Source organism: Mus musculus, chromosome 13 (assembly GCF_000001635.26).
Source record: "Mus musculus strain C57BL/6J chromosome 13, GRCm38.p6 C57BL/6J".
Lineage (NCBI taxonomy): Eukaryota > Metazoa > Chordata > Mammalia > Rodentia > Muridae > Mus > Mus musculus.
This window is the reverse complement of record NC_000079.6, coordinates 30,478,134-30,496,347: the sequence shown is the minus strand read 5'-3', so window position 1 is coordinate 30,496,347 and position 18,214 is coordinate 30,478,134.

Here is an 18,214-nt window from a genome sequence, read left to right as displayed (position 1 = left end):
CATTTCCTATTCCTCCCCTTAAGTGATTCAGTTTCCTCAGACTCCCAGCTGCTGTGCACCCTGAAGGGACTAAGTAAATGTCTTAGCTAGGATTTCTCTTGATGCGAAGAAACACCATGAAGACTGCAGCTCTTACGAAGGAACACAAGTAATTGGCTCACAGTTTCAGAGGTTTAGTCCGTTATCATCCTAGCAGGAAACATGATGGCATGCAGGTAGACATGGTGCTGGAGAAGGAGCAGAGGCGACTACATCCAAATCTGCAGGCAGCAGGAAGAAAACTTGCTTGACCTTCTAAGACCTCAAAGCCTATATCCCCTAGTGACACATTTCCTCCAGCAAAGTCACACTCATTCCAACAAGACCATACCTCTCTATGGGTCTATGGGGGTATTTTTTTTTAAACCACTATAGTCCATTCCATGGCTCCCATAGACCTGTAGCCATATTATAGTGCAAAATGCATTAATCCAACTTCAAAAGATCTTGTAGTTTATAACAGTGTCAAACTTGTATAAAAGTACAAAGTCTTTTCTGACTGCCAGATTGGTGGAAATCTCTTCTTAATTGTAAACCCTGTAAAATCAAAGTGAAAAACTTCTGACTTAGGGTTTTCTTGATGTGAAGAAACACCATGAAACAAACATTTAATTGGGGCTAGCTTACAGTTTCAGAGGTTTAGTCCATTATTGTCATGGCAGAAAGCATGGCAGCTGGCAGGCAGACATAGTGCTGAGAAGCAGCTGAGAGTTCTACATCTTAATCAGCAGGCAGCAGGAAGAGGACACACAGTCCCTCCAGCAAGGCCACACCTTCTCCAGCAAGGCCACACCTGCTTCAGCAGGGCCACATCTCCTAATAGTGCCACTTCCTTTGGGCCTATGGGGGAGGCATTTTTATTCAAACTACCACAGTAAGTTCAACAACTTTTTTTTTGTTTTGTTTTTAAATCAGTTCAGCGCTCTACCCATTCTGCTGTTTATGTGTTACTAATGGAAAGACTATCACCTCAGACTACATACACAGCAAGCTTCCCCATTTGCCCTTTGTCCTCACCAGATGGTCCTCAGATCTCAAACACACAGAGAAGAAAACTTTCCCCCTTATTTAACTACAAATAAACTCTAGCATTTGTGGTGATTGCTTTCCTGTCATTATTTATGTGTTACTTTGTACCTAAAATAGCAAAGGACAAAACTCCATCTGTTCCTGGAATTCCCCAAAATAACCAAGTAACAAAATCTGTGGCTACTCTTACCCTAAATTTTCTACCCTCAACATGCCTAATATGAAATGTATGTGTGCATATGAGTATTTGGGATAAATTTTGGGGCTGTATCAGTATACCGAAGTTGTTGAGTCTGTATTGTTTTTCTTTTAAAAAGTAGTTAGCTGAACTGTAGGAATTTTACAGTTAACTCTAAAATTTAATGGAAAAATTAAAAAAAAAATAGGCCTGATTGTACAGGAATGTATCTCAGGCCTAACTAAAGTGTTTGCCTGCACAGGAACTCATTTTCAGTCTCCTTCCCGATATAATGATTTGGGTCTGGTGCTTTCAAATGTTAACTCTGGAGACCAAAGTTGACTTTACAAGAAATAGAATGATTAATGACAAAGATGTAAAATAAAAATATGATGTTAATTTTTCTTATAATTTAGATTAAATATGTGTTCAAAGATAAGGTAAATATATACTTCTTAGGTACCCTTAAACTCCTTAAAACCTATTAAAATGTATTTGGAGGTCTGCTAAGTATGTCTCATAAAACATTAAAACACTCTGAATAGAACATCATTGAGATGTCTGATCTATTGAATCAAGTATTTTAAACAGACACTAAACATCCAAAATATTTTATTGAAAGTACAATTTGTTTATTTAAAACAGTCAATTGAATCATAAGATAAACACTTTGTTAAGCTACAAAATTATATTAGCTACAAAAATTTTGATAAAAATGTCCTCAGATTATAAAAATTAAAGCACTCTATTTTTAATAGTCAAGACAAACAAAATATAAGGAGGATATAGCATAACTTTATGTTAATTAAACCCTTTAAGTAAAGTATATTTAAAGGCCATCTTGTTAGGGTAATTAGTATGGCTTTATGTTCCAAGAATACTCTTAATATACAAAGGATACATGTGAAATTATATATATGCTTGTCAGACGTCTTTGTTAGTTTCTTTTTCATAATGGAAATTACATAATATACAATTCTAATAACTGGTGACACACACAGGCAGGCTGGCAAAAGTGGAGGCTCAGCCTAAGGCACACGCCTCTGACTTCAAGACCATATTTATACAAACTCCACGGTTCACTTTGGCTTCTCTGGATACCCATTGTCAGCCATTCTGTGCTAACTAACAATCTCCAGATGTTCACTGTCTACCATCTTGGGCCTTCCTGGTTATCCATATCGGTGCTGGGATGGCAAAATATAAACTGGACCGTACATCTCCTGTGGCCTGCAATAGTTTTGTCCTAAAGGAAATAATGAGTCCAAAATAGAAGTTAATTCTACATAGACCTATTTTCAACATACCTAAAGTCTCTCCTTTGACAATTCCAAACTTAGGTCTGTCTTATTCTTTCCTGGACATTTCTCCTTTTATTAATCCCTGTGCTTAGGACCTGTTAGGGCTTTATCATTGAGAAGAAACAACATGACAACGGTAACTCTTATAAAAGAAAACACTTAATTTGGGGCTGACTTATGGTTTCATAGGTTTAGTTAATTATCATCATGACTGGAAACATGGCAGAATGCAGGCAGACATACTAGGGAAGGAGCTGAGACTTCTACATCTTGATTTCTAGGCAGCAGGAGACTATGTACACTTGGTGGAGCCCAAGCATAGGAGACCTCAAAGCCCACCCTTACAGTGACACCCTTCCTCCAACAAGGCCATACTTACTCCAACATGGCCACACCTCCTAATAGTGCCACTCCTTTTGGGCCAAGCATTCAAATACATGCGTCTATGGGGGAACTCTTCAAAGCATCTAGAAACCCTTAAATTGCCACTTGAGATAGCATGGAGCTGTGGTTGATGTCCCTGCTACCACTGATTCTGTAACTCTGCACAGGAACCAGATGCTGTGATGCCTACTTTCTCATAAGGTGAGCTTCCTGCAGAAAGCTTCCTCCTCTTCATTGGTGTTGGCTTTTGAAATAAGGTCTTGCTTTGTAGCCTTGTCCTTGAACTCAAGATTATGCTTCCTTCCCCTCTGTGTTAGCATGACTGGTGTGAGTCACCCTGACTAGCTTAGCTAGTCATTTTATATCTTCAGCAGACTGTTTGGCACTTAGTGTTGGTTGGGTAACTGAACCCTGTACTGACATCTAGGCTTGTTATAAATGGACAAGATTTGGTGGTGGACACACAGAGAGCTGATCTTTGCAAATGAGGAGATGCAGCCCTTCTGGGTAGAGATTTGGGATAATATTACCAGTGAAACCTTTTCATTCCATTGTAGTTGATGGTTGTCACTGACATAGACATTGGCATTTTCTGTGCACTTTGCTCAATCCCGTTGCTTAAAGTAGGAATGTTTGTGAGCGCTTTCTTTGAACCCCTCTAAAATCAAGAGATAGGTCATCAAAACATAATCATTAACTAAAACGCACATTAAATTCCAATTATCTTAGTGAAAATCCCTGGACTCAGCATGTGTCTTTTATTTGAAAGAATTCAAATCATCTCACAAATGGTACACATTTATCTTCTTAACATTATCTCTGACGGAAATTCTTACAAATTGTTTCGTTTCATTACCACAAGCTGTTCTATCAGAATGGAATGCCGTGCGGGGCATCACACCCACTGGGAATGTTCTAATTCAGCAAGATGGTCAGCCCTTGCCAGGAACCATAGATAGAAAGGTGAGTCTAGAGTTTGCTGGGCTGCCTTTCTGTAAAAGGGGATCAAGGGGGAACAATAATGTAGCAGAGAACAAGGTCTATGCTGTGAAACTCCAGTTAAGGATACTTCTTTTAGAGCCTGCTACTCTCCTCAAGGAAGAAGCCACCTATTCCTGTAGAGTCAAATTAATAACATTTCCATAAGACATATGCATGATGTCCCCTATAAAAGCTGTTTTATTAGAGCTTTGTAGATAAGACAACTTGGCCTGTGTGGCTCTACAAGAGGCTAACTTCAGCTAGAACTTTTTTTTTTTTTCGTTTAAACCCTGTGTTCAGTTTTACTTCTTGTGGCCTGAAACACTTCAAAAGAAGCATTGATTGGATGTTTGTCCAACTGTGAAAAACAGAAGAGAGAGAAATGTAAATCAGCTTAGATAAAACTTTACTTCTAGACAAGGCCAAACATGACCAGCTTTTATTAATCTTTGGATATGAATTTTCTACCAGAGCTTTTGCATGCTTTTTTTTTTAATGTTTTCTTAAAGAGATCTTGGCTTTGGTCATAGAGCAAAAGGCTGAGAGAGTCAAAAATGTCATATTTAACTCAAGCTCAAGAGATGAAGGACGGGACATTGCCATATTCCCTGCGCTGTGGCCTCCATCTGCCCCATGATGAGTAAGAGGAAAGGTGCTTCTCCCCTGACCTCTGACCTTCATTCCCAGGTAGCATGAGCGGAAGCCCCTGCTAGTTACAATGCAGATCATCTACATTGTCATGAAGCAGGCAGGGGCTGTGCTCCATCAGATGCTACCTGGGAATGAATGTCAGGAGGGACAGCGCAAATGGTCTGCATTCTGACTTTCCACACTGTATTTGGACAAGAGGCTGCCAATCCCTGTCTTCTAGAGATCTGTTATTACAGTCTAGGAAAAACAGAAATTCCCCCCTCCAAGGATGAAGCCTGAAACAACTTGGAGGAATTCCCTTTAGAACTTAAAACTTGATGTCCGAGTTCAGTCCCACTAGTGAGTGAGCATGTGACAATGGGAATCGCAAACTGATGCTGAACTGTAGTTTGCTTTCCTTCTGTCCTATGACAACGTGTCAACCACCCCCAGGGACCAATGAGGAACGTGATGTTTATATTTTCGGTGGTAAGGCCAGCACTGAGACTTGTTAGCCTTTGAGACTGGGGGTTAAAAAATTGGTTCTGAGAAAGAGGAAGCTCTGGAGATGAGACACACATTCAGAGGGCTGTGTCAGCCATTTCTGGAGGGCCTGTGGCTGTATGGGAATGCTTTCATTGATATGGACCAAATTTTTCCTTTGGTTAATCTGCATCTAATTCTCCAGCTCTTTAGGATGCAAGGGGACTGAGAACTGTGAGCGATCTGAATATGTGACAGAGAATCTCAATGGTATTTTTACGGAAGAGATTCCCCTCCTCCCAAATAAAATGTAAAGATAAACACTGTGGAAATGGCAGTCCTTGGTTGCTGAGCTCTGTGCAATATCAATACTGGTTGTGAGGAGGATATAAGGTCAGAAACCCAAGAGCCTCTAGCCCTGCATGTGATCATTCCTTGGAGCTTTTCAACCTTCGCTCTCTTGACATCTTGGGCTAAATTATTCTTCTTTATATGTGACAGACTGTTCTACATATTGTAGTATGCCCATCAGAAATGCCCCCCAAAACATCAGTAAACTTCTGCCTGGGGTGAGGGTATAGAATAACATTAGTTGAAAGTGAAATAAGATATAATTATGGCAAATAAGAGTATGTCTTACTAGCAGCTTGACAACACATCTAAAAGCCCTAGAAAAAAAGGAAGCAAATTCACCCAAGAGGAGTAGACGGCAGGAAATAATCAAACTCAGGGGTGAAATCAACCAAGTGGAAACAAGAAGAACTATTCAAAGAATTAACCAAACGAGGAGTTGGTTCTTTGAGAAAATCAACAAGATAGATAAACCCTTAGCTAGACTCACTAAAGGGCACAGGGACAAAATCCTAATTAACAAAATCAGAAATGAAAAGGGAGACATAACAACAGATCCTGAAGAAATCCAAAACACCATCAGATCCTTCTACAAAAGGCTATACTCAACAAAACTGGAAAACCTGGACGAAATGGACAAATTTCTGGACAGATACCAGGTACCAAAGTTGAATCAGGATCAAGTTGACCATCTAAACAGTCCCATATCACCTAAAGAAATAGAAGCAGTTATTAATAGTCTCCCAACCAAAAAAAGCCCAGGACCAGATGGGTTTAGTGCAGAGTTCTATCAGACCTTCAAAGAAGATCTAATTCCAATTCTGCACAAACTATTTCACAAAATAGAAGTAGAAGGTACTCTACCCAACTCATTTTATGAAGCCACTATTACTCTGATACCTAAACCACAGAAAGATCCAACAAAGATAGAGAACTTCAGACCAATTTCTCTTATGAATATCGATGCAAAAATCCTCAATAAAATTCTCGCTAACCGAATCCAAGAACACATTAAAGCAATCATCCATCCTGACCAAGTAGGTTTTATTCCAGGGATGCAGGGATGGTTTAATATACGAAAATCCATCAATGTAATCCATTATATAAACAAACTCAAAGACAAAAACCACATGATCATCTCGTTAGATGCAGAAAAAGCATTTGACAAGATCCAACACCCATTCATGATAAAAGTTTTGGAAAGATCAGGAATTCAAGGCCCATACCTAAACATGATAAAAGCAATCTACAGCAAACCAGTAGCCAACATCAAACTAAATGGAGAGAAGCTGGAAGCAATCCCACTAAAATCAGGGACTAGACAAGGCTGCCCACTTTCTCCCTACCTTTTCAACATAGTACTTGAAGTATTAGCCAGAGCAATTCGACAACAAAAGGAGATCAAGGGGATACAAATTGGAAAAGAGGAAGTCAAAATATCACTTTTTGCAGATGATATGATAGTATATATAAGTGACCCTAAAAATTCTACCAGAGAACTCCTAAACCTGATAAACAGCTTCGGTGAAGTAGCTGGATATAAAATAAACTCAAACAAGTCAATGGCCTTTCTCTATACAAAGAATAAACAGGCTGAGAAAGAAATTAGGGAAACAACACCCTTCTCAATAGTCACAAATAATATAAAATATCTTGGCGTGACTCTAACTAAGGAGGTGAAAGATCTGTATGATAAAAACTTCAAATCTCTGAAGAAAGAAATTAAAGAAGATCTCAGAAGATGGAAAGATCTCCCATGCTCATGGATTGGCAGGATCAACATTGTAAAAATGGCTATCTTGCCAAAAGCAATCTACAGATTCAATGCAATCCCCATCAAAATTCCAACTCAATTCTTCAACGAATTGGAAGGAGCAATTTGCAAATTTGTCTGGAATAACAAAAAACCTAGGATAGCAAAAAGTCTTCTCAAGGATAAAAGAACTTCTGGCGGAATCACCATGCCAGACCTAAAGCTTTACTACAGAGCAATTGTGATAAAAACTGCATGGTACTGGTATAGAGACAGACAAGTAGACCAATGGAATAGAATTGAAGATCCAGAAATGAACCCACACACCTATGGTCACTTGATCTTCGACAAGGGAGCTAAAACCATCCAGTGGAAGAAAGACAGCATTTTCAACAATTGGTGCTGGCACAACTGGTTGTTATCGTGTAGAAGAATGCGAATCGATCCATACTTATCTCCTTGTACTAAGGTCAAATCTAAGTGGATCAAGGAACTTCACATAAAACCAGAGACACTGAAACTTATAGAGGAGAAAGTGGGGAAAAGCCTTGAAGATATGGGCACAGGGGAAAAATTCCTGAACAGAACAGCAATGGCTTGTGCTGTAAGATCGAGAATCGACAAATGGGACCTAATGAAACTCCAAAGTTTCTGCAAGGCAAAAGACACCGTCAATAAGACAAAAAGACCACCAACAGATTGGGAAAGGATCTTTACCTATCCTAAATCAGATAGGGGACTAATATCCAACATATATAAAGAACTCAAGAAGGTGGACTTCAGAAAATCAAATAACCCCATTAAAAAATGGGGCTCAGAACTGAACAAAGAATTCTCACCTGAGGAATACCGAATGGCAGAGAAGCACTTGAAAAAATGTTCAACATCCTTAATCATCAGGGAAATGCAAATCAAAACAACCCTGAGATTCCACCTCACACCAGTCAGAATGGCTAAGATCAAAAATTCAGGTGACAGCAGATGCTGGCGAGGATGTGGAGAAAGAGGAACACTCCTCCATTGTTGGTGGGAGTGCAGGCTTGTACAACCACTCTGGAAATCAGTCTGGCGGTTCCTCAGAAAACTGGACATAGTACTACCGGAGGATCCAGCAATACCTCTCCTGGGCATATATCCAGAAGATGCCCCAACAGGTAAGAAGGACACATGCTCTACTATGTTCATAGCAGCCTTATTTATAATAGCCAGAAGCTGGAAAGAACCTAGATGCCCCTCAACAGAGGAATGGATACAGAAAATGTGGTACATCTACACAATGGAGTACTACTCAGCTATTAAAAAGAATGAATTTATGAAATTCCTAGCCAAATGGATGGACCTGGAGGGCATCATCCTGAGTGAGGTAACACATTCACAAAGAAACTCACACAATATGTATTCACTGATAAGTGGATATTAGCCCCAAACCTAGGATACCCAAGATATAAGATATAATTTGCTAAACACATGAAACTCAAGGAGAATGAAGACTGAAGTGTGGACACTATGCCCCTCCTTAGATTTGGGAACAAAACACCCATGGAAGGAGTTACAGAGACGGAGTTTGGAGCTGAGATGAAAGGATGGACCATGTAGAGACTGCCATAGCCAGGGATCCACCCCATAATCAGCATCCAAACGCTGACACCATTGCATACACTAGCAAGATTTTATTGAAAGGACGCAGATGTAGCTGTCTCTTGTGAGACTATGCCGGGGCCCAGCAAACACAGAAGTGGATGCTCACAGTCAGCTAATGGATGGATCATAGGGCTCCCAATGGAGGAGCTAGAGAAAGTAGCCAAGGAGCTAAAGGGATCTGCAACCCTATAGGTGGAACAACATTATGAGCTAACCAGTACCCCGGAGCTCTTGACTCTAGCTGCATATATATCAAAAGATGGCCTAGTCGGCCATCACTGGAAAGAGAGGCCCATTGGACTTGCAAACTTTATATGCCCCAGTACAGGGGAATACCAGGGCCAAAAAGGGGGAGTGGGTGGGCAGGGGAGTGGGGGTGGGTGGATATGGGGGACTTTTGGTATAGCATTGGAAATGTAAATGAGTTAAATACCTAATAAAAAATGGAAAAAAAAAAAAAGAAATGGAGGTAAAAATGAACTAGCCCAGGCCTTGCTAAGGGGGGCTTTTATAGAATAGCACCAATACCGTACCTCCTGTTCTTCTAAAACTTAGGAATTATAGATTTTCAGCAGTAAGATGGATGTGAGATGCAAAATAAAAGCAAACAAATATAAACAGTAATGGAAGAAAATTGATGAGTTAATATTTTTTGCACACATTTTCTAGGTGAACTGAGGCAAGTTCGCTTTTCCTAGGGTAAAATTATTATTATAAAAAGTTTCATTTATGTATACGGTGTTAAAATATTTTCCACCGCATTTCCTTCTTCCAGCCTCCTTCCTCCAGCCTCTTCCATGTCTCCCCACTCTCTTTCAAATCATGACCTCCTTTTTCTTTATCTATTGTTGTTACTTATATACATACAAATGAATAAATATATAAATATAAACCAAAAAAAAAAAAAAAAAAGAGTATGTCTTAGGAGAAAAAAGTAGAGCACAGTAGACTTACAGGAGTTTTCTACTTGTGTTGTTAGAGGTGTTTCCTTATAAGTTGGTTCAATCTTAGAGAGGGATTATAACATTTAGCATAAAATACTGAATGCTCAAGAATACTTAAATTCCAGGTAAGTTATGAACATGGTTTCAGAATGCCTGCCTCAAAATATTTGAGATGATGTTACAGGAAAAATTATTTGTTGCTTTTCTGAAATCAGAAGTAAACTTAAGAGATCTGTATTACAGTTGGACCACATCACTGGCTCCAGGATTCCCTGTGACACTCAGTTTATTCTGACATTCACACTACAAGCTGGTCACTTTATGAATTAAGCTCACCCTTCCTTCTTTCTCACCAAGAGGATGCTAAACAAGCTAACTTCTTTCTACTCCCCTCCTCATCTTCATTTTTCAGCCTTAATTTTTCTCTGCCTTACGTATTTGGTGTGATGTTTTGAATGAAAAAGGTACCATAAACTCATAGGGAGTGGCACTATTATGGAGGTGTGACAACCCTATAGGTGGAACAACGATATGAACTAACCAGTACCCACCCTCCCCCTGAGCTCATGTCTCTAGCTGCATATGTATCAGAAGATGGCCTGGTTGGCCATCAGTGAAAAGAGAGGCCCATTGGTCGTGCAGACTTTATATGCCTCAGCACAGCGGAATGCGAGGGCCAAGAGGTAGGAGTGGGTGGGTGGGGGAGTGGGTGTGGGAGGGTGTGGGGGACTTTTGGGATAGCATTGAAAATGTAAATGAAATAAATACCCAATAATAAAAAAATAAATAAAAAAAAGAAAAAGGAGGTGTGACATTGTTGGGATAGGTGTGGAATTGTTGGAGGAAGTGTGTCCCTGGGGGTGGGCTTTGAGGTTTCAAATGCTCAAACCAGGCCCAGTGTCTCTCTTGCTTCCCACTGCCTGCAGAGCTCTTGGCTCCTTCTTCAGCACCATGTCTGCCTGCACGCTGCCATGCTCCAGCCATGACAATAATGGACTCTTGAAACTGTAAGCTACCTCCATTTAAATGCTTTCCTTTATAAGAGTTGCTGTGGTCATAGTGTCTCTTCAAGGCAATAGAACCTTGGCTAAGATACTTGCTGTTCTCTGGGTCTTGCTCTTCCTTACTTCAGGACACCTCCCTATAATCTTTGTAGAGCAGCTTCAGTGCATAGTTCCCTTTTCTTATAACTCAAGCCAGGCGTGGTGGCGCATGCCTTTAATCCCAGCACTTGGGAGGCAGAGGCAGGCGGATTTCTGAGTTCGAGGCCAGCCTGGTTTCTACAAAGCGAGTTCCAGGACAGCCAGGGCTATACAGAGAAACCCTGTCTCAAAAAACAAAAACAAACAAACAAACAAAAAAAGCAAGCAAACAAACAAACAAAAAAAATCCCCAAGTATGTGCTTCTTTACTTAGTTTCCAGTATCTGAATCTTACCATTCCAATATAACCCTAAGTTCTCAACGGCGGGAGCCATTAAGGACTCTTAGTAAATCTCAGTAAAATTTCTAGCAAGCTGTGTTCTCACAAAACTTAGTGGTGCATTCTATTTCTCCCACTCTTGGCATTCCTAGGTTGTCTGTAGGGTTGAGGCCTCCTGGACTTTCCCTTGTCCACATTAGAATGTCTACCACTATTGCCCTTGATCAGCTCCTGCTTAGGCAGTCATGTTGGTGAGACTTTACAGATGTAGCGTCTCATATTACCAGGAGGCACAATTCCACAGCAAACGACTTGATCCACGGGCTTTTGCAATCTTTCCGCTCCCTCTTCTGCAATGATCCCCGAGTCTTAGGTGCAGGAGTTGTTGGGCAGAAGTATCCACTGGTACCGGGCTCCACAACTCTGGATTTTGATTGGTTGTGGCTTACTGTGATGGTTTCCATCTGTTGCAAAGAAAAGCTTCTTTGACGAGGGTGATTTTTTTTTTCCTTTCTAATAAGGTGCAGTTTAAATAAACAGACTGTGTGCCCCAGCCTCCCTCCTCTCCTCTGGTGGCCTGAGATGTAGGCCGGAAATCAGAGCTGACCTCATGGGCCACTCAGGCAGTAAGAGTATGTGTTCCCAGTGGGAACACGTACAGGCAAAACACAGACCGAGCGGTTTGCTTTTATTTTTTTGGATACAAATACGGAAATTAAAAAAAAAATTAAGTATTCAGCCAGCTATTAGCTATGAGTTTTCTAAGAGACCGGGCTGGTTTTGTTTTGCCTTTTCTCATGACATATTTACAGTATTACACATTTCCTTTGGCCTCTAATGGATTGAACCTAGAAGCACAAAACAACAGTTTACAGTTTTTAAAGTGAATATGTGTATTTAAATAAGCCATATTTTTATGTCAGTGTTAAGAGGAATATAAATATACATAGACACAGATATGGATAGATATAGGTGTGTGTGTCTGTGTGTCTGAGAGAGAGAGAGAGAGAGAGAGAGAGAGAGAGAGAGAGAGAGAGAGAGAATCAAATGCTTTAGATCTGCTTGCTCTTTTGGATCAATCGTTTCATCTTCTGGCCACAAGATGCTTCATAAATTGAAACAATATTGCTCAAAGGATTAAAATATGTTTTTAAAAAAACTATTTACACAGTAATATTCCTATGTATACATAATATTTAGTAATGTAAATTGTTGTACAACCATTCATGTGAGAATATCTACATTGTTCAGCCATACTGCTAGTTTTTGGAGTCAACAGTCACACACACACACAACACACACACACACACAACACACACACACACACACACACACACACACACACACATATGCATTGTTCCCTACATCAAGAAAGATTCACTTCATTTGTTCATGGAATGATTTTTCCTGATTCTTCATCTAATTAAAAAGTGAAATGAGAAATTCTAGTATTGCATTGATCGACCTGAAACCTATCAAGGGTGGCAACTTCTTGATTACACAGCGCTCTGACCGTGTCAAGTTCAGTTCAAAGCCACTTCACAAAACAGTCCAACAAGCCAAAGTTTTTACAGCCAAAGATCTTTGTGGATCATCCCAAACACATCTGAAATAACCCTCTGAGTTGGGCCTGTGATGAGTCCATAGGCAATGGAACCGTTGTCATTGTGAACAGTAGAGAACCAACTATGTGTATGGAAGACTGGTCCCTACCTTAAAACATTATTTATTTTAACCAAATTATTAAGCCAATTCAAGCCCCCTCCAAATCTTTTTTTTTTTCACGTCTACTACCAAAAACGAAGAAGGAAGGGAACTTTCAGAAACTGACTTGTAGTACTTTTTGCAGGACTAGAATAAAATAGTTTCAAGAGTGGCATGCATTACCCTCTATTAGGTCTCCTTACTGACTCCTCCTTGTTCTGAGGAGGGCTGGAAACAGGAGGAAGGACAGACAGAGTACCATCTGGGAGGATCTGTGGGCTGTAAGACATGCCTTGATGGAGGCATGGTGATGCAGATGAGATAAGCCAGGGCCTAGGTCTCTTATTTACACTCTTGGCAGGTACTTCAAGAACTGCAGATTTCTGGGACAGTAGATGTTGTTATTAATGGCCAATGATCACCTATTGACATTCTCATAGAGATTGTTTTAAATTTTCACACGTTCAAGTTGTTTTCTCAGAAGTTCTTGCAATAATTTTAATTACTTCTTAAGTATATACATATTTAAATACCATGATTAAGATATTTTTATGCTGACATGAACCCACCAGGGTTACCATATATATAAATATACATATGTACATATTATATGTTCATTATGTACATATAATACAAGGTCTATATATGTATAATATATACTATATATAGTATGTACACATATATTATACATATATAGTATAGTATAGTATATACGTATATATAGTATATACACATTGTACATATATAGACCTTGTATTATATATACAAATGTATGTGTGTGATATACACTAATATCAATGAAAAAATTCTCTATTATTATGCCCATTCTAATTGCATCAAAAATTTTGTTAAGTAATTGTATAGTTAATATATATCTAAATATATATTAAACTCTGTAACCACACACCCAAAAAGTAAGAGTTGTATATGTGTCTAACCACTAATACAATGTAGGTTAACAGCATGCTCAGTACATTTTATTAAATGAATTTATAAACTATGTATTGCCTATGTTTTCAGAAAATTCAAACTCTAAGATACAAAACTTTATAGTTTCTCACATTTTAGATACTGTCCTGTTTTCAAATGTCTCACCAGACAGATATATACTACACCAACCGGCATTAACATTTCTTTGTTTCCTGCACCAGTGCATGAAGTACTAGTGTGATTAGAATGGGCCTCTCTCTGTATCCAGTCATTGAAGTGGACTCCTCATTTCTTTGGAGACCCATTTGTGTTATGTGATGTTTTTCTGGAAACTGTCTTATGAGAGGATGTTTTTGCTGAAGCAGACACATGGGAGGATGTTTTGCTGAGAAAGGACATGTGGTGTTTTTTCTAGAAGCTGCCTGGAAAAAGATCATGTGGTGTTTTGCTGAAGTGGATGTTTGAGAGAACAAGTGAAATTGGAAAGTATATAAGTATAACCCAACAGACAGTGGATGACAAGGATGTAGCATTGGTTCACTTTGTTGGGCTTTGCTGATGCTTTTTGCTGGTGACACTGTGTGGTATTGGTTCGCCTTGTGTTGATCATTGTTTGTTGTGAGTTTGCAGAAACACATCAAAGAACTTTTGGTGGTGTTCTAGGGGCTTCTTGCCACTTCTGTACACTTAGGCTGATTGGCAGAACCTCATGATTTCTTCTGGATTGAATTGCCATTGCTAATTCATGAATGATGTTTGTAAGTGGATTGAGCTCCTGCTGCTGATTTGTGTGAACTGAGCTGCTGATATCCTGACAGTGCAGATTGGATTTGCCCCAAAGAACTATTTCTTAACAGGTTAACATCCTTCTTTGCCCCATTAACCTTTCCTTCTTGTGGCTGGTGGGCTGGAAGGAAGATTTAAGTACACTTATTAAAGTAGGTTTAAAAAAATAAGCCTACAAGTCCTGAAAATGGATTATATATTTAGGAGTAGAATCATAGGAAGTAGATGGTTTGAATTTCATCAGTCCCTGTCAGTACTGATCTTTATACTTGGGTGGAGGTGGAGGTACAGCCATCAATGTTATTCACAGGCAGGACATAAAAGCCAAACTTGTTGAGAAGCCTTGTGCGTTGGATTTCTTGATCAGAGTTGAAAACTTCCTGAATGTAAATGAAAAAGTAGAAATTCATGGAATGACAGAGTCACAATGCTACTGAAATTCACATACCCTTTTACATGTTGACTCCTGGAATTAAATGTTTCATTGAGGGCACCTTGACCATATAATAATTTCTCTGACTGATAGTCTAATCTCCTACATTAGATTTAAATTTAGCCTACTCCTGTTCTTGCTTGAATGAACATGAGCAAATTAGTACATAAATGGTTCTCACAAAATCAGGTTATATAACAATAATCTCATATTTGTAAATCATTTCTATGTACAACTTTTAGACTTGTAGAACATAGTTTTCATATATTTTTTTGTCAGGCACCATACGGGAGGAAATACAGTGGGTAAGTGAGCTTCCTGGAGATGGCCTGCTGTTTTGCATGGCTGTATTGGGTGAATCCAGAAAGACATAGCCCCAGGGTCTTCATCCCAGGATTGCTTCTTTCTTCTCACATGCCTTCTCCTGTTTGTCATTCCTCTATTCTTCATTTTTCTGACCTGGTGTGATTGGGCAAAGAAAGATCTCTTCTGCCTATAGTCTGTTATGATTGATTCCTGGATACTAGCCCACCCAATTGGACAAATTTCCTGCAGATCAACATGAAGATGAATCTTCATAAAATAATATTGTTTAGATGGATTAATGATTTTATAGAATTTCTAATTTGATTCAAATAATTTTAAGAAGTTAAGACAGTTGATAGTTTAAATTTGGAATCAAAAGTAGAATATGTCTCTCCCTTATAGTAAAGGCATAAAAAGGAGTACAATAAGTTTTCATGAAAGTACATATATTGCACTAAGAAGAAAATAGATTTTAAATAAGTTAATGATCAAGAACAACATTCATTCTAGGTCAGGTCCAAGGATGATGCTATAGGTATGCATCACATTAAAGTAAGGTCATGAACACATAAAACTACTGCTTTGAACTTATAATCAACAATCCTGTTGTAACTCCTCTTGGGAAAACTTTTATCAATCTTTGAATGAAATAATTTTTCCTCTTATGTAGAGAACTTTGACCTAAAGATATAAAAAGGCAAAGAGAAACAAACAACTGTGCAAACTGTTGGAGTTTCTCTCCATTCATCAACCGTGTGTATATGTTTATACATGTATATGTATATATGTGTATGTGTATATGTTTATATATATTCATGTGTATGTATATGTTTTATATATGTGTGTTCATGTGTTTATATGAAATTATTGGAACTCACTTGTTAGAACTTGCTTTGCTTTATCCACCAAGTTTATGTGTAAGTTTTTCCTCTTTCTTTTTCCTTTTTTCCATCCCTCAAAGAGTTAAAAGAGTTCAGAATTTCTCACTAATCACAGAGAGTATTGGCCCCAGCTAATTAAGTTTTGCTCCTGTCAGCACTAGTGCTGACCCCATAAAAAAGAGACACAATAAGGAAAGCCAATGAAGGCCCTAGAAAGACATTAATGTTTTGAAAAAACCCGAATATATGCTAAAGTTTATTCTATAAAGTTTATAATGTTTCCATATTAATTTTTCACATTGAAAAATTAAACAAGTATAATTTACTAATTTTAAAATACCATGTCTGTTGGCAAAAGTCTAAACTGATTTTTAAAAAATTAGAACTTTGAATTATAGTTTTTCTATGCCCCCTTTCCTTAGTAGAGCTCACATATAAAGAATTAACTGCAATGTAAACATTTTCTGTTCTCCTCTGTAAAAATCCTGCATGTTGATCTCTTTCAGAAACCATTGGCAAAATACAGCAGAAACCCACTGTCTCCCATGGAAAGCATAGCCCGCGAAGATGGCTGGTTTATATAGTTAAGCTCTGCCAACAACTGTGAACAGAGAAGGGAAACTGTGATTTATCACAAACTACTTAGGCTTAAAAATATTCACTACCCGTCTGTGTCTTGGGCTCAACAGGTGAAAGCTGACAGACCAAGTGATATACACTCCAGTTACATTAAAGCATAATGCCAGCGTGCTTTGTCCCTGCCTCTCGACACATTGTTTGGCTGGAAGATTACACGGCTGTTTCTTATTTTTATTAGGCTTGACATGCCCACATTGTTAAAAGATGCTTGGTTATCCTGCTTAATTACACTCATGTGGGGGGGGGGGGCTTGTTTTCCTCTGTAGTGACCTGGCTATAGCAACTGGATGAGTAATTCTGAGTGATTATGATTGTTGTTAGTCAAGTGAGTCTTTCCTTCTCCCCATTTTAATTTCCTTCTCCCCATTTTAATTTCCTTCATTAGAATTATATGGCAAAAAATGACATAAGAAAATAACAGAAACAAATCATTAATACTCTTGCAATATTTGATAGTCATCAGCAAGTCAGCTTGCAAACAACAGCTGGGAGAAAGAATTTCATCGAGGTGGGGAACAGACACGTTGCTTACAGGAGTGTGGAGAAGTTCATTACTGCTCTTATTTTGTTGCATCTGTCTTTTATATAAGTCAAAATAATGATGTAAAGATCATGTCTTAGACGAAGCTGGGGAGTCTGTGTGTCTGCCTAAGGGATACCATCAGAAAGAGTCAGCAAGGTTTGTAATGAGCTTGGTTGTGAAATAGATGTGAAATAGATGAATGCAATAGAATTCATTGATATAAATCACTCAGACATGGCAAGGCCATGGGAGGAATGACACTGTGCATTCTCCAAACGTGCCTGCAATGACACTGCAAGAGATGATGCTCAGAGACTCAGCCATGGCTTGTTGAATTCAAGCCTCTCTCTACTGAAAAAAAAAATTTGTGGATTAATATAAAACTATTTGCTCAGTCCCCAAAGAAATGTCTATCTAACTCAGCAGTGTCTCAGACTGATTCTCAGTTGTACTTTGAAGAGCTCTCTGTCTGCTTGCGTGAGTGTTGTTGTCAGACTGAGCCTCTAGTACATTCTTACAGTGTTTGACAACACTTGATGTGAGGCAAGTGGATGCTTGTATGAATGTGAGCATTTTCTCCTGCAGTGAGCATGCACAGAGTCCTATTGCCTCAGTTGGCAGTCTGGTACATTCTCCACGGAATCACACGTGGCCTTCTGATTGCTCCTGAGGACCTTTGAGCTCAACTGTTTAGAGAGATTCTGTTATGAATCAAAGACAGTGAGCAAGGAGGAATCCTTGGTGATCTCAGCTTTACGTATCTGAGTGTTTTTAGACCCTGAATGCAGAATGCTTTCCTCTGGTGTCTAGACATTTTATATGCGACCATTGGAGATCTCTCTCTCTCTCTCTCTCTCTCTCTCTCTCTCTCTCTCT